Below are 15,187 nucleotides of genomic sequence, written 5' to 3'. Positions count from 1 at the left end.
TTTCATTAGATGAGATAATAACATTTGGAAACGAAAGAAACATGAGGATAACATTTTAAAAATACAAAGCAAAAACTGCACACAGACAAGGCTATCAGTATGCCTTTAAACACCCCAGGACCTGCCTCTTGTGGCTGCTGTTTCTCACAGCTGATCACAGTAGCATCCACTTAACCTTGGGCTCCTTTGATCAGTGATGCAACTAATCCAGTCTTGAACTCTGCCTTCCCTTCCAGTGGTGCCCATTGCCTGGATGTCTGATAATCACTTATAGTATGTATTGAAAGAATATTACATTTTGAGAAAATGTTAAAGGGGAAACCAGATTGGAAGCAACACAAATACAATGTTTATACAAATTCCATAAACTAGAGGGATATTTTAATTCCACAATAATAAAATTCCATTGTATTCTATGACAATTTTTGTTTGGGGAAACATGCTATCTTATTCTTTGAGTAAGAAACTGTCAGCCAATTTTTACATTTTTTAAAATTTATATTAAGAAGTAAACTACAAGCAAGAGGCAAAGTACAATTTTACCTTAATGTCTACCTTTTTATTTCTGTGTGTGTGTGTGTTCTCACGCACATGTGTATGTACACCAGGGCACATTTTTGGAGATCAAAGAACAAATTTGTAGTGTAGGAGTCAGTTCTTTTTCCTCTATGTGAATTCTAGGGACTAAGCTTAGGGACTTACTAAGCCATCTCGACAGCCCAAAGGTCTACCTCTGCATGTGTGTGCCTGTCCATGTACGTGCATGCATGTATGTGGGTATATGTGCACATATGTGCGCATACAAGAAGGTAAATTTGGGTGTCCTTCTCAAGAATGCCATCCACTTCCTTTGAAATAGGGTTTCTACTGGCCTGGAGCTTACCAATGAGGATTGACTGGCAAGTGAGCCCCAGGGATCTTCCCGTCTCTGCCTCTCTGGTGCTGGGATTACCAGCACTCTCCAGTGTACCTCTGCCATGCTGAGCTTCTTACGTGGGTTCTGAGAATCAAATTTAGATTGTTGTGTTCACAGAGCAAGCACTGTTCTAACTGATCCATCCCCTTAAGTGAATAAATAAACGCATGTATTTTATATATCCCTATATACATGTATAGATGAGTGATAAGTTTGTCTAGAGTAATCTGGGGGATGAAGTCATGATTTATAAGTGATCATTTGTAATTTTGTGTTTACATTTTGTAATTTAAGCACTTAAAATACACAGTACCAGTTGAACAGTATTTTTTGACTGGACAGCAAAATGGCTCAGCTGATAAAAGCGCTTGCTACTTAAGCTTGACAGTTTGAAATTGATCCCTGGAGCTTGTGGTGGAAGGAGAGAACTGACTACTAAAAGTTGTTCTCTGACTTCTATATGTACAGGGCCATTCATGCATGCACATACACAAATATATAAGAAAAAATTAAATGTGTGTATGGAGATCTCTGTTAACTAGTTGTAGTGTCTTGTTATGGAATAGTTCTGATGCCTCAAGGTTCTGTTACAGGGAATTTAAGATTTTGCCTTTTCTGGTTGGTCCGTATTGCTGCCCTCAGAAGTTTCTAGTTACTCTTTGGGTTCTAAAGTTTGAACTCCTTTTTTTTTTTTTTTTTTTTTTAAGATTTCTTCATTCATTCATTCATTCATTCATTCATTCATTCATTCACTCGTACAACATTCTGCCTGCATGTGTGCCTGCACATGAGAATGGAAGAGGGCACCAGATCTTACTATAGATGGCTATGAGCCACCATGTGGTTGCTGGGACTTGAACTTAGGACCTTTGGAAGAATAGCCAGTGTTCTTAACCTCTGAGCCATCTCTCCAGCCCTAAACTCCTTTTAAAAAGCAGTCAATCATTGTTTTGGTTCTTTCCTATTTTGTGGACAGTAGTAGTAGCCACACAGAATGGAGGGCATTTAGTTGTTCTGTTCAAGATAGTTTATAGATGTCTAATGTGACTGATATTCATGATTTACTTTACTTTACACACACACACACACACACACACACACACACACACACACACTTTTAAGGAGGTAAAAATTGTTTGAAAGTGACTGTGAAGGGGTGTCAAAGTTGTGCACCAGACACTGGGCCACCAGTTCTTGTGTTACTTGGCTCAGTTCTTTCATAACTAGATAATGGTGTCATATCCCCGTCTCTCCTGCTAGCGTATCACTTTCCCCCCACTGCCTGTTACCCAGTGAAAATTTTATAGTTTTGAAATGTTGGCTCTAGCCACTTAGTTTGTTGTGTTGCAGAAGCTCAGTAGGCTTAGAATGGGACCAGTTTCAAAAAGGAACTGAGTTTGTCAGATAATTAGAGAACTTGACAGGAGGTGAGTAAGGAGGGGCATAGGATAAAAAGAATATTGTATAGGAATATGCTGTAATCCCCAGTTTACATATTCATTGCATATTCCATTATTTTAATCTTTATAAATAAGCACCTTTTTTTTTTTTTTTTTTGGTTATAGTTACTCAAGAGCCCATAGGTATTTCAACAATGAGTAAAATTATGTGTCTGTCATCATATTGGTAATTATTTACCGATTTATCACAAATATTTAGAGTCTGATATAAGGTATAAGTTTTCAGATGTTTACTTCTCAGTCTAATGTTTTCATTAAAGTTATCATTTTCAAGATTATTTAGATTTGAGATACATCAAATGCACATTGCTCTTAAATTATTTAGTATTTTGTCTATATAACTTTTGTGTTAAATTCTTAAAAATATAGGGAATATTAGTATTTATAAATGTGGCATTTGAAAAGCAGTGCATCATTATTTTGACATTTCCATTCTTATTTTCTTCCCTTTTTTTGTCTCTCTCTCTCTTTCTCTTTTTTTAAAGAATTAATGTGCCATCTGGAAACCTGAGATCATGCCATAAAAGGAATTTTGGCTTTTTTTGGCAACCAGTCATCAGGATATGCTGTGACTGCACCTTATCAGAATAATGAAACATAATTAGAAAGGTGTATTAACTCCTATGCTTCAAAGCATTTTTATGTTGGGAATTTTATATGCACATTAAAAATAAAAAAATTACTGGCAATGTATCTCAGTGTTAAGGTGATTGATTGTATAATTGTTGGATTCTCTACCCTGAAAGTAAATGAAATTTCTTATGACTAAAATGGTTCTGAGCTATTTCTAAACACTGTATCTAGATTTTTGCTCTGGTGTTAAAATAAGCAAATACAATTAGTTTATATGTTTATCTGAGGAGAGAGTTGCAGTATTACATTGCAGTTAACTTGCTGTGTTCTTTTCAGAATAATACAGTCACTGGAACTGTCAGCCAAAGGACTCCTCCTACTTCTTTTGGAACAATTTTAACTCTAAAAAGTAACAAGTTTTTAAAAAATTAATTGAGAGAAAACAGCAGAAATCATGTAGAGAAAGGGTTAAGTCCACATGAAAGAATTCATTTCCACTTTAATGACCTAGCCTTGCTGGGTTAGGACAGTGGGGAACACGCTTCTGACTTGCTCTCCTCTTGCCAATTAACACCTCCTAGAGCAGGTTGCCTCAGCTAGTCATTGAAGCTCAGGCAGCAGGAGTAGTTTACATGCAGCTTGTTTTTCACACTAGTTGTTTAATACTCAAAAATTAAAGTATTAAAAGGTTTTTTCTTACCTGGCTGGTAAGAGATAAACAATACAGTAGTAGTTATTTGAATATGTTTGGACTCATTATTATTTTATGTTTAGTTTTGTTTTTTTATTGAAGAAACTGAAGGTGGCAGTTTCCCTAAATTTATGAATTTTACAATGGAATTGAGGCCTATGTTAGATATAAAATTTAAAAATATTTTCTGTTAACCGTTTAACATACCGTATACTCAGCTTTTGTATTAAATATAATCACTTTCATTTGTTAATAAAGTCTCTTCCCTTTGTTTTAAAAAACATTTTAACAGACTTTTAAGTACAATTCTAAAATCCAAAATCAAGTGTACACCTAAAACAGCTATAATAACAAATACGTCTGTGTAACATTTTAATTATAACAATTTTGAAACATTTTGTGTCATTTTCTAAAGCACATTGATATTCTTAGATATTTGGGGAATGTTGCAATTCACAGATACTATTTATTTTACATTTCTTTTATGTGACACATTGGTTCATGATTAATCAGCAGGTATTTTAATAACATAATAAAATTGGCTAAATAATTGATACCAGTTCACACTAAGAGAAAGGTGGAGTAATATAACTAATAGTGTTAACAAATTTGTTAAAAGGCCTGAGTAGTAACACTTTGAGGTGATGGTTTTATGCTGTTATTGATGGCAAATGCCTTTTTTTTTTTTTTTTTTTTTTTTTTTAGCACTTAGTCAACAAGGGCTGCCCAAGTAAAAGTCACAGCTTTTTTTCATGCTAGATCAGATTTTTAACCTTCTAAATGAGGAGAAAACAAGACAAAAGAGAAAATTCATGTTTCATTTAATTTAGCCATATTTAGTGTTTGTAGACCTGTGTGGTAATTTCTGTTTTACTCAGTGTACTAAGGTAAGCTTTGTGCTCTTGTCGAGTGCATTGTTTTATATCACTGATGGGAAGATGTTCATGACTGACTAAAGGCTGGTTACAGTGCCTGTGGATCAGTTATTTACACTTGGTTAAGTAGCTGACTCATCTATTTCTTCAGCATACAGTGTCGATCCCCTGTCCCCACTTGAAAAAACAAACAAACTTTAAACAGTCAGATTTAAATAATTTCAAAGTAGCCAGTGCTGCAGGTTTAATAACAAAAGCGTTTCTGTTTCTGATCCTTTTGGGGGAAAGGTATACATTTAAATTGATGGGTTTACAGAATTATGTAACTATAAACCATATTCTAGTTTATATGCTTTGTTTGGAGACAGGGTGAATCTTGCTATGCATTCCATGCTGGCTGTATCCTCACTGTGTAGCCAGGCTGGCCTCAAATGTGCTTTGGTCCTCCTGGTCCAGCTTCCTAAGTTCTGGGCTTACAGGTGTGTGCTACTATGCCTGGCAGATGCTGATTTTCAGATGGGAGCTTTCCTTTTAAGCTTTAACATTTAGCCTTAGAAAACATTTAGATGCTCCTTACTTTATGGACCTGCTGGGTATGTGTGTGTTTATTTTGAGTGTCGTCGTATGAAATACAGGCTTGGCTTTTTTCTTTTTCTTTTCTTTCTTTTTTTTTTTGAAACAGGGTTTCTCTGTGTAGCCTTTGCTGTCCAGTACTCACTTTGTAGACCAGGCTGGCCTTGACTCCCTGCCTCCCAGAGTGCTGGAATTACAGCCTTGCACCACCATGCCCGGCCAGACTGTCCTTCTTTAGTTCTGGATTTTTTTTCTCTGAATTTTAGTAAATTCTAGTGTGTTTGGTTCTTACAGAAGTTGTTAAAGAACCTTGAAGTTGAACTTAAATCATATTCAGTTACTAAAATGTGCTTTACATTTCTTTTTTTATATTAATTAGTTTATTCATTTCATATCCCAGCTGTAGCCCCCTTCCTCTTTCTCTCCCAACCCCACCTCCCTCATCTCCTACCACGCCCCTCCCCAAGTCCACATATAAGGGAGGTCCTCCTCCCCTTCTATCTGACCCTAGCTTATCAGGTCTCATCAGGACTGGCTGCATTGTCTTCCTCTGTGGCCTGATAAGGCTGTTCCCTCTTCAGGGGGAGGTGGTCAAAGAGCCAGCCACTGAGTTCATGTCAGAGACAGTTCCTGTTCCCCTTACTAGGGTACCCACTTAGATACTGGGCTACCATGGGCTACATCTAAGCAGGGGTTCTAGGTTATCTCCATGAATGGTCCTTGGTTGGTATCAGTTGCAGAAAAGACCCCTGTGCCCAAATTTTTTGGTTCTTTTGCTCTCCTTGTGGTGCTTTACCTTTCTTAGCATGCTTGTAAAATAGTTGTCATAAGGTCAGTAGAGTTCACATGAATAGCTGGCACAATATGGAAGTTGATAATTTTATAGATACCTTTTTCCTGTTACTGTATTTTTTTAGTTGAGTGTAGATTTATTCTAACAATAGTTAAGTTTGACTTGAAAAAAGTTTGTATTAGGTCATACTTAGTTTTTCTCTCATTAAAGTCTTAGGATGAGAAAAATGAAGCAGGAGGGCAGGAAAAGCTAATGTCAGAGAGTCTATGGGTAATGGGTAAAAACCATCTCCTACTGTCTGTTTCTCTGGGGTGAACTTTCCAGGTTTGACACTCTCCTGACACATCATTATCCTGACCATTTGCGGTTTTGTAATTTTTCACTGAATTTGTCTGTCGTGCCTCTCTTTTTTTTATACCCACTTCCTCTCTTCTATCCTTTCCTTTATTGAATTAGAGTCTCATTGTATCTCTCCATCCTCCTACTTCTGCTGCCAGAATTCAGGGATTCTTTTTATAATACACACATTTAATAAATGTATTACACACGTTCACGTTATTTAATAAATGCAACACACATTTAAGTTACTTAGTATTTGAAGTAGAGCTATTTGTCAGTATTTTTATTTGCCTGGGGAATAGCCATAAAATAACTTTTTTTGTAAGGACAGGTTGTCTCTGTAGTCTTGGCTGTCCTGGAATTCACTCTGTAGAACAGGCTGGCCTTGAACTGAGAGATCGACCTGCATCTGCCTCCTAAGTGCTGCCATAAAGTATCTTGATGTTTGAGACCTCTGCTTCTGAGAAACTAATATCTGATTTTTATTATGGCTTAAATTTATTCAGTTTAAAATGTACAACTGAGGTTCTCAACCTGTTGGTTGCAACCTCTAGGGTCAAACAACCCTTTCCCTGGGGCCAGCACACCAGATATTCTGCATATCAGGTATTTTTATCACGATTCACATAAAAGTAGCAAAATTATAGTTATGAAGTAGCAACAATAATAATTTTATGGTTGGGGAGTCACCACAATATGACAAACTATATAAAGGGGTTGCAGCATTAGGAAGCTTGAGAACCTGTATTAATTTAACGATATTAGTTTAACGGTATTAAACTAATGAAGTGGGAAGATTGCAGTTGGGTGTGAGAGCAAGGGAGCCAGTGGATTTCAGGTTCTTGTCTCATGAATTTGAAATTCAATGACCACAGAGGATGAGTATAATAGGTTCATAGGTGAGAACTTGAGAGGGGAACAAAGCAGAGTTCCAGTGTTATCAATAGCAGGTCTCCAGAATAGAGGTGCTAGTACTGGGCTTTTTGAAGAACTGAGTGGCCGAAATCGAGATGAGAACTGGGGAGTAAAAACTATTCTTTCCTGTTTACTTGTATGTGTGGTTTTTTAAATACGGTAAATGCTTTGTTAGAGTCAGATTTCCCATGGTAGAGTGGAGTTTAATAAGTTTGTTGCTCTTTCCCTATTTGTTGCCCCCCCCCCCCCCACACACACACACATTTAGTGTTGCGGGTATTTCCAGTACTGCATTTGCTCCGCTTAGCTCAGTGCACTCATCTAAACCTCGGAAAACAGAGACGCTGATGTTCCTCCATTCTGGCATCTTAACTGCTTTTGAGTAGGAAAGGTACCCCAAGTTTCTTTTTCCTTTCCTTTGTAGAAGTGGTTTCAGATTCAAAATTGGCAGCTCAGCTGTCAGAAGAAAAGTTGATTTGGTTATCTGGTGTGCTGTAGTGGAAACTGCATATTACTGTCCATCAGAGATTACCCTTTAGTTATGGTTGGTGGTGCGTTTTAGCTGTGAGTCTATGCCAGTATCTGCTTTGACTGTCTCACAGGGTTCTTGAAACTTTTTACTCACACACTTCAACTAAATACTTAATGATTTGTATCTGGTCACATGTTTGGAATTTTGTTTTTAATCTTCCCATACCCTGAAACAGAAATTTCAGACTTTCTTCATGGGGTTGTGTGGCCTTGGTATGATCTGGAAAACTTTAGATAAACATATTTTTCTTCTTCCTCCCTCCAGGTGAATATTTACAGTAACATTTTAGCATACAGTATGAACATGGGAATTCAGGTCCAATGGAGATACACAGTATTTTCCAAACTTACATGACATGTATCTTAGTTAGGGTTTCAATTGCTGTGATAAAACATCAGGACCAAAAACCACTTAGGGAAGAAAGACTTTTTCATCTTATGTCGTCTTCCAGGTAGCAGACTGAGGGAGATCAGGACACCAGGACAAGATCCTTGAGGCAGGAACTGAAGCAGAAGCCATGAAGGAGTACTGCATACTGCCTTGCTCCTCCTGGCTTGCATAGTGCCTTATAAATTCAGGACCAGTTTCTAGGGGTGCCAACATCCACATTGGGCTGGACCCACCCATATCAGTTGCCCAATAGATTTGCCGAGAGTGCAATCTTATGAACGTATTTGCCCAGTTCTTCTCATATACCCTAACCTGTATCAAGCTGACATAAAAATTAGCTATCACAACTAGGAATAAACTCTATTTGCAGCTCCTTTCTCAAAAATAATTATTTTCTAAAACTTGGTTATATATTGAGTATAAGAACTGAATTGAAGTCAGGTGCAGTGGTACATGCCTGTAATCCCAACACTCAGTCAGATCCTCTGACTTCCAGGCCGGCTTGGTCCACAAAGCCAGTCCAGGACAGCCAAGGCAAACCAAAGACAAGGAAACCCTGTCTTAAAAAACAAAAACAAACACACACACAAACAAACAAAAACCAAAGAATAAAACAAAAAGAAAACAATTGAGTCAGCAGAAATTTTACTTAAGTATCAATCTAGTTTAATAGTCAAGGCATTAATTAAAATAAGTTGAGTAGATGAGTTTATAGAGAATGTGCCAAGTTTGGTGTTTGAAGACACTGAGTTTGGAATGGTTTCCTTGGGAAATAGCGAGATGATGGAGTTGGTGACTTACTGTGTTGTTTGATCTGAACAGCTATAGTAGATTAACTCTAGTTACAGGGAATCTGTTTTAGAGTTCTGTGTATCGGGCTAGTACAAGGTTTTTCTCATAGTGAACCCCAGTCTACTAGCTTGGATAATTGGCTCATAGTTTGCATATAGTCTGACGTCAGTGACCTTCAAATTTCATCAGGACTTAGAGACTCTTTAGAACCCTGATTTCTGGCAATTCAGTAAGAATGTTTATTGCTGAAAAGTTTCCAAGTGATGAAAATGGAACTAGTTCAGAGTTTGTACCTTGAGAATTATTAGTCAGACAGACTGTTGTATTCTGTCAGTTATTTTCAGATGTTTAAAGAGCTGTATTGTAATTTTGGATCTTTTCCAAACATCCTTACAACCTTCTTAGTATTTTTCATTATTATTATTATTATTATTAAAATCTATTCACTTTGTACCCCAGTTGTAGCACCCTCCCTCATCTGCTGCCAGTCCCACCCTTCCTTCCTCTTCCTTACCTATCCCTCTTTCTTAGTCCTCATAGTGGAAGTCCTCCTGTCCCCTTCTTCCATGAGACTCCCTGTTCTCTGTCCAAAGTTTGGCTGTGAGTCTGTGCATCTGCTTCGATCCCTGGCTGGAGTCTTTTTGAGGACATCTGTGGTAGACTCCAGTCCTTTTTCCTCTCTTCTATAGCTTCTAGTGTCTAGCCTGCTTTCTCTTCTGAATGAGAATTAAGCATCTTCCCTAGGATCCTCCTTGTCATTTAGCTTCTTTAGGTCTGTAGATTTTAGTAAGTTTATCCTATATAATATGGCTAATATCCACTTATAAGTGAGTATATACTATGTATGTCCCTCTGCTTCTGGAATACCTCACTCAGGATGATCTTTTCTACTTCCATCCATTTGCTTGCAGATTTCATGATTTTCTTGGTTTTAATAGTTGACAAAATTGTGTAGTTTTAAGATATACATATATCTGATGATTTCATATGCATATATTTTGTGGAATGATTCTTACAGCTATGGCAATTTCATATACATTACCCCCTTTCCCTGTGACCTATCTACCTACCTACTTTTCTTCCTCCCTCCCTTTTCTTTTACTTTAAGGGAGGCTTCTTTCAAGATTCTGGGCATGTTTTACACTCTTTTTAGTTGTGTTTTGTTTTTGTTTTTGAGACTGGGTTTCTCTGTGTAGCTTTGGCTGTCCTGCCTTAACTAACCTTGCAGAGATACACTTGCCTCTGCCTCCCCAAGTGCTGGGATTAGAGGTGTACACCACCATGCCTAGCTGTTGGAATGCTCCTTTAAGTCCTAGCCCTCAGAAGGCAGAGACAGGTGCAACTCTGTGTGTTTGAGGTTAGCCTGGTCTACATAGTTGATTTCCAAGGCAGGTTGAGATACGTAGAGACACCCTGTCCCTATAGCAACAGATTAAAATACTTGGCTCTAAATGTTTGGCTTTAAGTCATTGCTGTTTAAAGTTACTAAGGCCATCAGAGGATGGGGCTTTCAGTGATGTTCTTTAATTTAGGTTAAGTTCTTGGGTTTATTTGCATTATTTAAGAACAGTTATGAACATTCTGGTTTCTGCAAACATCTTTGTTTATTTACTCAAACAACTTCTAGGAGTGAAAAAATAGATCACAAAGTTTGTGCAACCCTAGTGCTGTTGCTACACATTGTTCAGCTGCTTTTGATGAATTATACCACTTTATCTTGCCACCAGAGCTGCTCAGTGTCTGCTTTATACCCTTTCCAAAAGTGGACACTGTAAAACTTGTCTTGTTGGGGAAAAAAGAGTCTTAATGTGTTAATTGGTATTTCTTTAATTAAAGAAGGTCAGCTAGGGAGGTTAAACACTTTTCATGTTTATATCATTTTGTATTTCTTATATAATTAGCTTCTATATTCTTTGCCTGTGTTTCTGTTAAGGGCTTAGTAATTTTTAAAATTTATTTGTGTAATGACTTTTTTGACATAAATGAGGCAACTAATTTTTCAGAGTATTTTGCTTTTTAACTCCTTAATATTCATAAATTTTATATTATGTTTTTATTGTATATTCTTTTATTGGTCCATTTTGTACCTGTCATATGTATTACTGCACCCTGATCACATACACATTCATTATTAGAGAAGTTTTTGCCATGCTTTGATTTTATTTTTTAATGTAATTCTTTAATCCATTTGGTTAACACTAATAGCATGCTATAGAGAAGCAATTATAGTTTTACGTGCTCTTATTTTAAGCGTGGTAAGAAGAAACAAAGAAGAGAGAATATGTTCAGTTCTATAGTGACAGTTTGGGAAGCTAATGAAGTGATGTCTGCAACATATACAAGTGTGGCTAGGTTCAAGGCAGAGAAACCCTGACTTATAAATAACTGATTGAAAACTTGCATCAGTCACCTCCAAAGTTACTTTGCAGTCAAATGTTTTAATAGTCAACTCTTGCAATTTTAAATGCCAGGAAGTTTTAATGTATACATAAAACAGGATAAAATTGGATTATTTTATAAATTCTTCATAATGTTAGCAAAACCTAATGAATTTAACAGAAAAGAGGACTGGATTAATGTCACTTTTGATCTGAAAAACAAACTGTAAACACATACTATTCAATTGATTTCAGAATATTGTGCAGTGTTACTCTGTTGCAGTAAAGGAGCACAAGCCAGGTGACCCGTAGCAGACACTGCAGCTTTTACAGAGATAGTTAGGCCTATCTGTGCATCCCAGACCCAATCTTCAAAAGGTTTTGAAGTCAAATCGGAAAGCATTAAAAAAAAAAAAAAATTCAGGTTATTAGCAGTTTGGAATTTTAGACTATGGGTGCTTAACTAGTTTAGACTGCAGATGTTCTGAAAGGTCCTAAGCATTCAGCTAAGTCAAGTTTTTGTTGACTAACTTTCTTAGTGTTTGCTTTATTACTTTTAAGCAACATATACATGAATTTCTACTTAATCCATTTGGAGGTACATGTGCCTCCAACAGTTATTTATTTGTTCGTAAAGTTAATTTCATCTTACCTTATATCGTTTAGTATTTAAAATTTTTTCTTTTGTTTTGTGTGTTTGTGTGTGGGGTTTTTTGTTTTGTTTTGTTAGGGTGGCCATAGGAGAAACATTTTTCCTGTCCAGTGTACTGACTCTTGCAGTACACTTAACAATCCTATTCTGTTTCTTTTTTTTTCTTAATATTTATTTACTTATGTATATATAATTGCATTATTTCCACGGATGCCTGCATGCCAAAAGACGGCATCAGATCCCGTTATAGATGGTTGTGAGCCACCATGTGGTTGCTGGGAATTGAACTCAGGACCTCTAGGAAGAGCAGCCAGTGCTGTTATCCGCTGAGCCATCTCTCTAGCTCCCCTGTTCTGTTTCTAAGAACGGAAGTACAGGTGTTCCTATGCGGAGCCGTGGTCCTGGGACCCGCAGCCTCCCACAGCAGCCTTCAGCAAAGCTGGAGTGCACCTCTGTCCTGTATTCTTCCGTGGCTCTCCAGTCAGCCTTGTTTACTCCACCCCTCCCTTCTCCCAGGGACTTGGTAAGGTACAGAGTGTACTTTAATTTTTAAGCAGTTACCTTAAACATCTTCCAGATCTGTATTTCTGGAACAGTCACCAATGAGCCCTCTCCATTTGTAATTGAAGAATACATAGACTATTGTATTCTGTGTCACTGTATTGAACCTACGATAATGTTATTTTGCTTTTTATTGTGTAACTTTAATTCTTTTTACATCTTGTCTCTCCTCCAGTGCTATATTACAAAGAAAATCTACTTACAGAGAGATTTTCTTAAATGTTGTTTGTTATAGTAATAGTTGAATGACTTTTGAGTTGTGAATCAGTATGCTGGACCACAGAACTATTTTCCAAAAGACACTAGTTGTAGATTGTCTATAATTCCACATTTTTCCCCTCTTGAGGGTTAAACAAGTCATCTTTGTTGTTAAACTGTTTAAGTTTTTACATTTCTCGCTGAATTCAGTTTCCAGGGTCTTAAGTGAGGTCTCCTCTTTAATGTGTCATTGAGTTTCCTTCAGAACAGGTGAGTGTGTAAATATACTGTAACCTACAGAGAGAAGATGTTTCTTCTCCCTCTCCTTTTTCCTGTCTCTCTGTACATATAACTGCTACCAGCCCCTCTTTACTTCCTTCCAGTGCTCCCACAGCCCACAGGAATTTCAGTCTCTGACTAACAGGATCCAGAGATAAAATAGGGAGGCCACTCTTGAACAGTCAGGAGGGTGATGGCTTTGAAACCTACCTGGATCGATTAGCATGACCTTGAAAGAAGGGAGAGAAGAGGGAAAAGGAGGGCAGGCAGAGTTGGGGAGAGGCAGAGAGAGGAGAGAGCAAAACTACAGACAGTGCTTATACCAAAAGAGAGTGAGGGACATAGTTTTTCCTAACACAGGGATTTCTGTAGAATAATTCTAGGCCCTAAGAGAATAGATTGTAAGAGAAGCTAAATCTCTCTTTATGTGCATGTGCTTGCCTCCTCTCACAAATAACTGTTGGAAGATTTTCTTCTCAGTTCTATTAGCTTTCAGTACCATCTTTATTGATTCTTTTTTTTTTTAAAGCAGTATTACTGAGTTCTTGCTGTGTGCCAGATACTTTGCTAAGTACTGATTGTATACAATGCCCAACAAAGGCAGAGTTTTCTTTCATTGATGACTGAAAGAGTTTCTGGATTCTGGCAGCGATATGTTTTGGTAAAAATGTGGTCTCTTTTTCTTTTTTTTAGTACTTATTTTCTGGCAAATTTTAAAAGGCTCTATTTTAATATCTACAGATGACGCATACACTTTTTAAAGTTGTTCGATGTCCAAGAAATAATTTGAATATGGATAAAGTATAACTACACATGTATCCTCACATCTCCCTTGACACAGTCTTTAATTTTTTCTTAACCTTTCTTTAAAATGTTTATTACAGATTTCTTTAGTTTTATTTTATGTATGGGGCGGTTTTGCCTGCGTGCATGCGTGCACACCATGTATGTGCGATGCCTTCGGGGGCCGGAAGTGGGGCTACCAACAGGTGTGGGCCACTGTGTGTGAATGTGGGCCTCTGGAAGAGCAGCCAGTGCTCCTAACTGCCGAGCCATCTCTCCAGCCTCACTTCCATAAGTTTCTTTGCTAGATGAACAAATTAGATTATCAAAACTTCTGTTACTTCAACAAAAAGTACTTGAGCTTTCCACTACATTTTCATTTTGAGAGTCTATTTAAAAGAAACAGTGAAACTGCATTCAGTAAGTGGAGAATTTGCACTTGGGAACTGGGTATGCTTAATGCTTCCAGTGAATATTGTGAGACTTTTTAATGCCCTCAAAGGTGACAAGTTTAGTGTATAAACAGAAATATATGCAGATTGTTGATGGACCATGAGTAAAGCAGTTCCTTATTTTCAACAAGTAAACACATAAAAACAAGAGAATGTGAATGGGTAACATATTTAACATGGTATAGAGAGTCAGATATTAGACAAAGCTTGGGAATCCTGAGGAAGAGGTTTAGGATTGTAGGAAACAGAGGGGAGAAGGACACTGCAAGAACACGACCCCCAGACTCAACTAAGCTCCTAGGGGCTCACAGAGACTGAAGTGACAGCCAGGGGACTGTATGGATCTGATTACCTAGGTCATCTATATATATGTTATGGTTGTATAGCTCGGTGTTCTTGTGGGACTCCTGACAATGGGAGCAGGGCTGTTTTTGACTCCATTGCCTACAGTTGGGATCCTTTTTCTCCTACTGGGCTGCTTTGTCCAGCCTTGTTATGGGGGTTTGTGCCTAATCTTAATGCAATTTGACATGCCATGTTTGGTTGATATCCCTGGGTGGCCTGTTCTTTTCTGAAGGGAAACAGAGGTGGAGTGGACCTAGGTTAGGGGAGGGACTGAGAGGAGAAGAAGGAGGGAAAACTGCAGTTGGTATGTAATATATGAGAGAAGAATAAATAAAAATAATTAAGAAATAAAAAGAAACTATGTTCTAGACTGCCCAGTATCAAAGAAAAAAAAAGAAAGAAAAAATTAAGTGATTTGTACTGCTTGGCTTCGAATTATATTCACTGGCTGCTGGGTGATGGTACCTTGAGCGTAAAGATCACAAGTTGCTCTATGCACCCACTGTGACAACCAATAGAGATTTGGTTTTTTTGTTTTTTTTTTTGCAAATAAATAGGATCTTTTGGGGAGAAACTTAGTTCATTAGCCCATCATAGCAGTAAAGGCAGTGGTCAGTTAAGTTATTGGAAGTATTTTCATGGCAGCTACCTACCTTATCTAGTTTCTTCACAGCTGAGGTGGTTGTGCTA

At 37.5% G+C, this 15,187-nt stretch overlaps 1 protein-coding gene across 2 annotated transcripts in view; it reads left to right on the top strand.

Annotated features, from left to right (window-relative positions):
* Positions 1–15,187, top strand: part of Psmd14 (proteasome 26S subunit, non-ATPase 14) — an 88,560-nt gene that overhangs the window by 32,387 nt on the left and 40,986 nt on the right. The window lies entirely within an intron of this gene.

This window comes from Psammomys obesus, unplaced genomic scaffold, assembly GCF_907164565.1.
Source record: "Psammomys obesus unplaced genomic scaffold, mPsaObe1.curated_primary_1811, whole genome shotgun sequence".
Classification (NCBI taxonomy): domain Eukaryota; kingdom Metazoa; phylum Chordata; class Mammalia; order Rodentia; family Muridae; genus Psammomys; species Psammomys obesus.
Note: the sequence above shows the minus strand (reverse complement) of the source record. Positions and strands in the feature narration are given on the sequence as shown.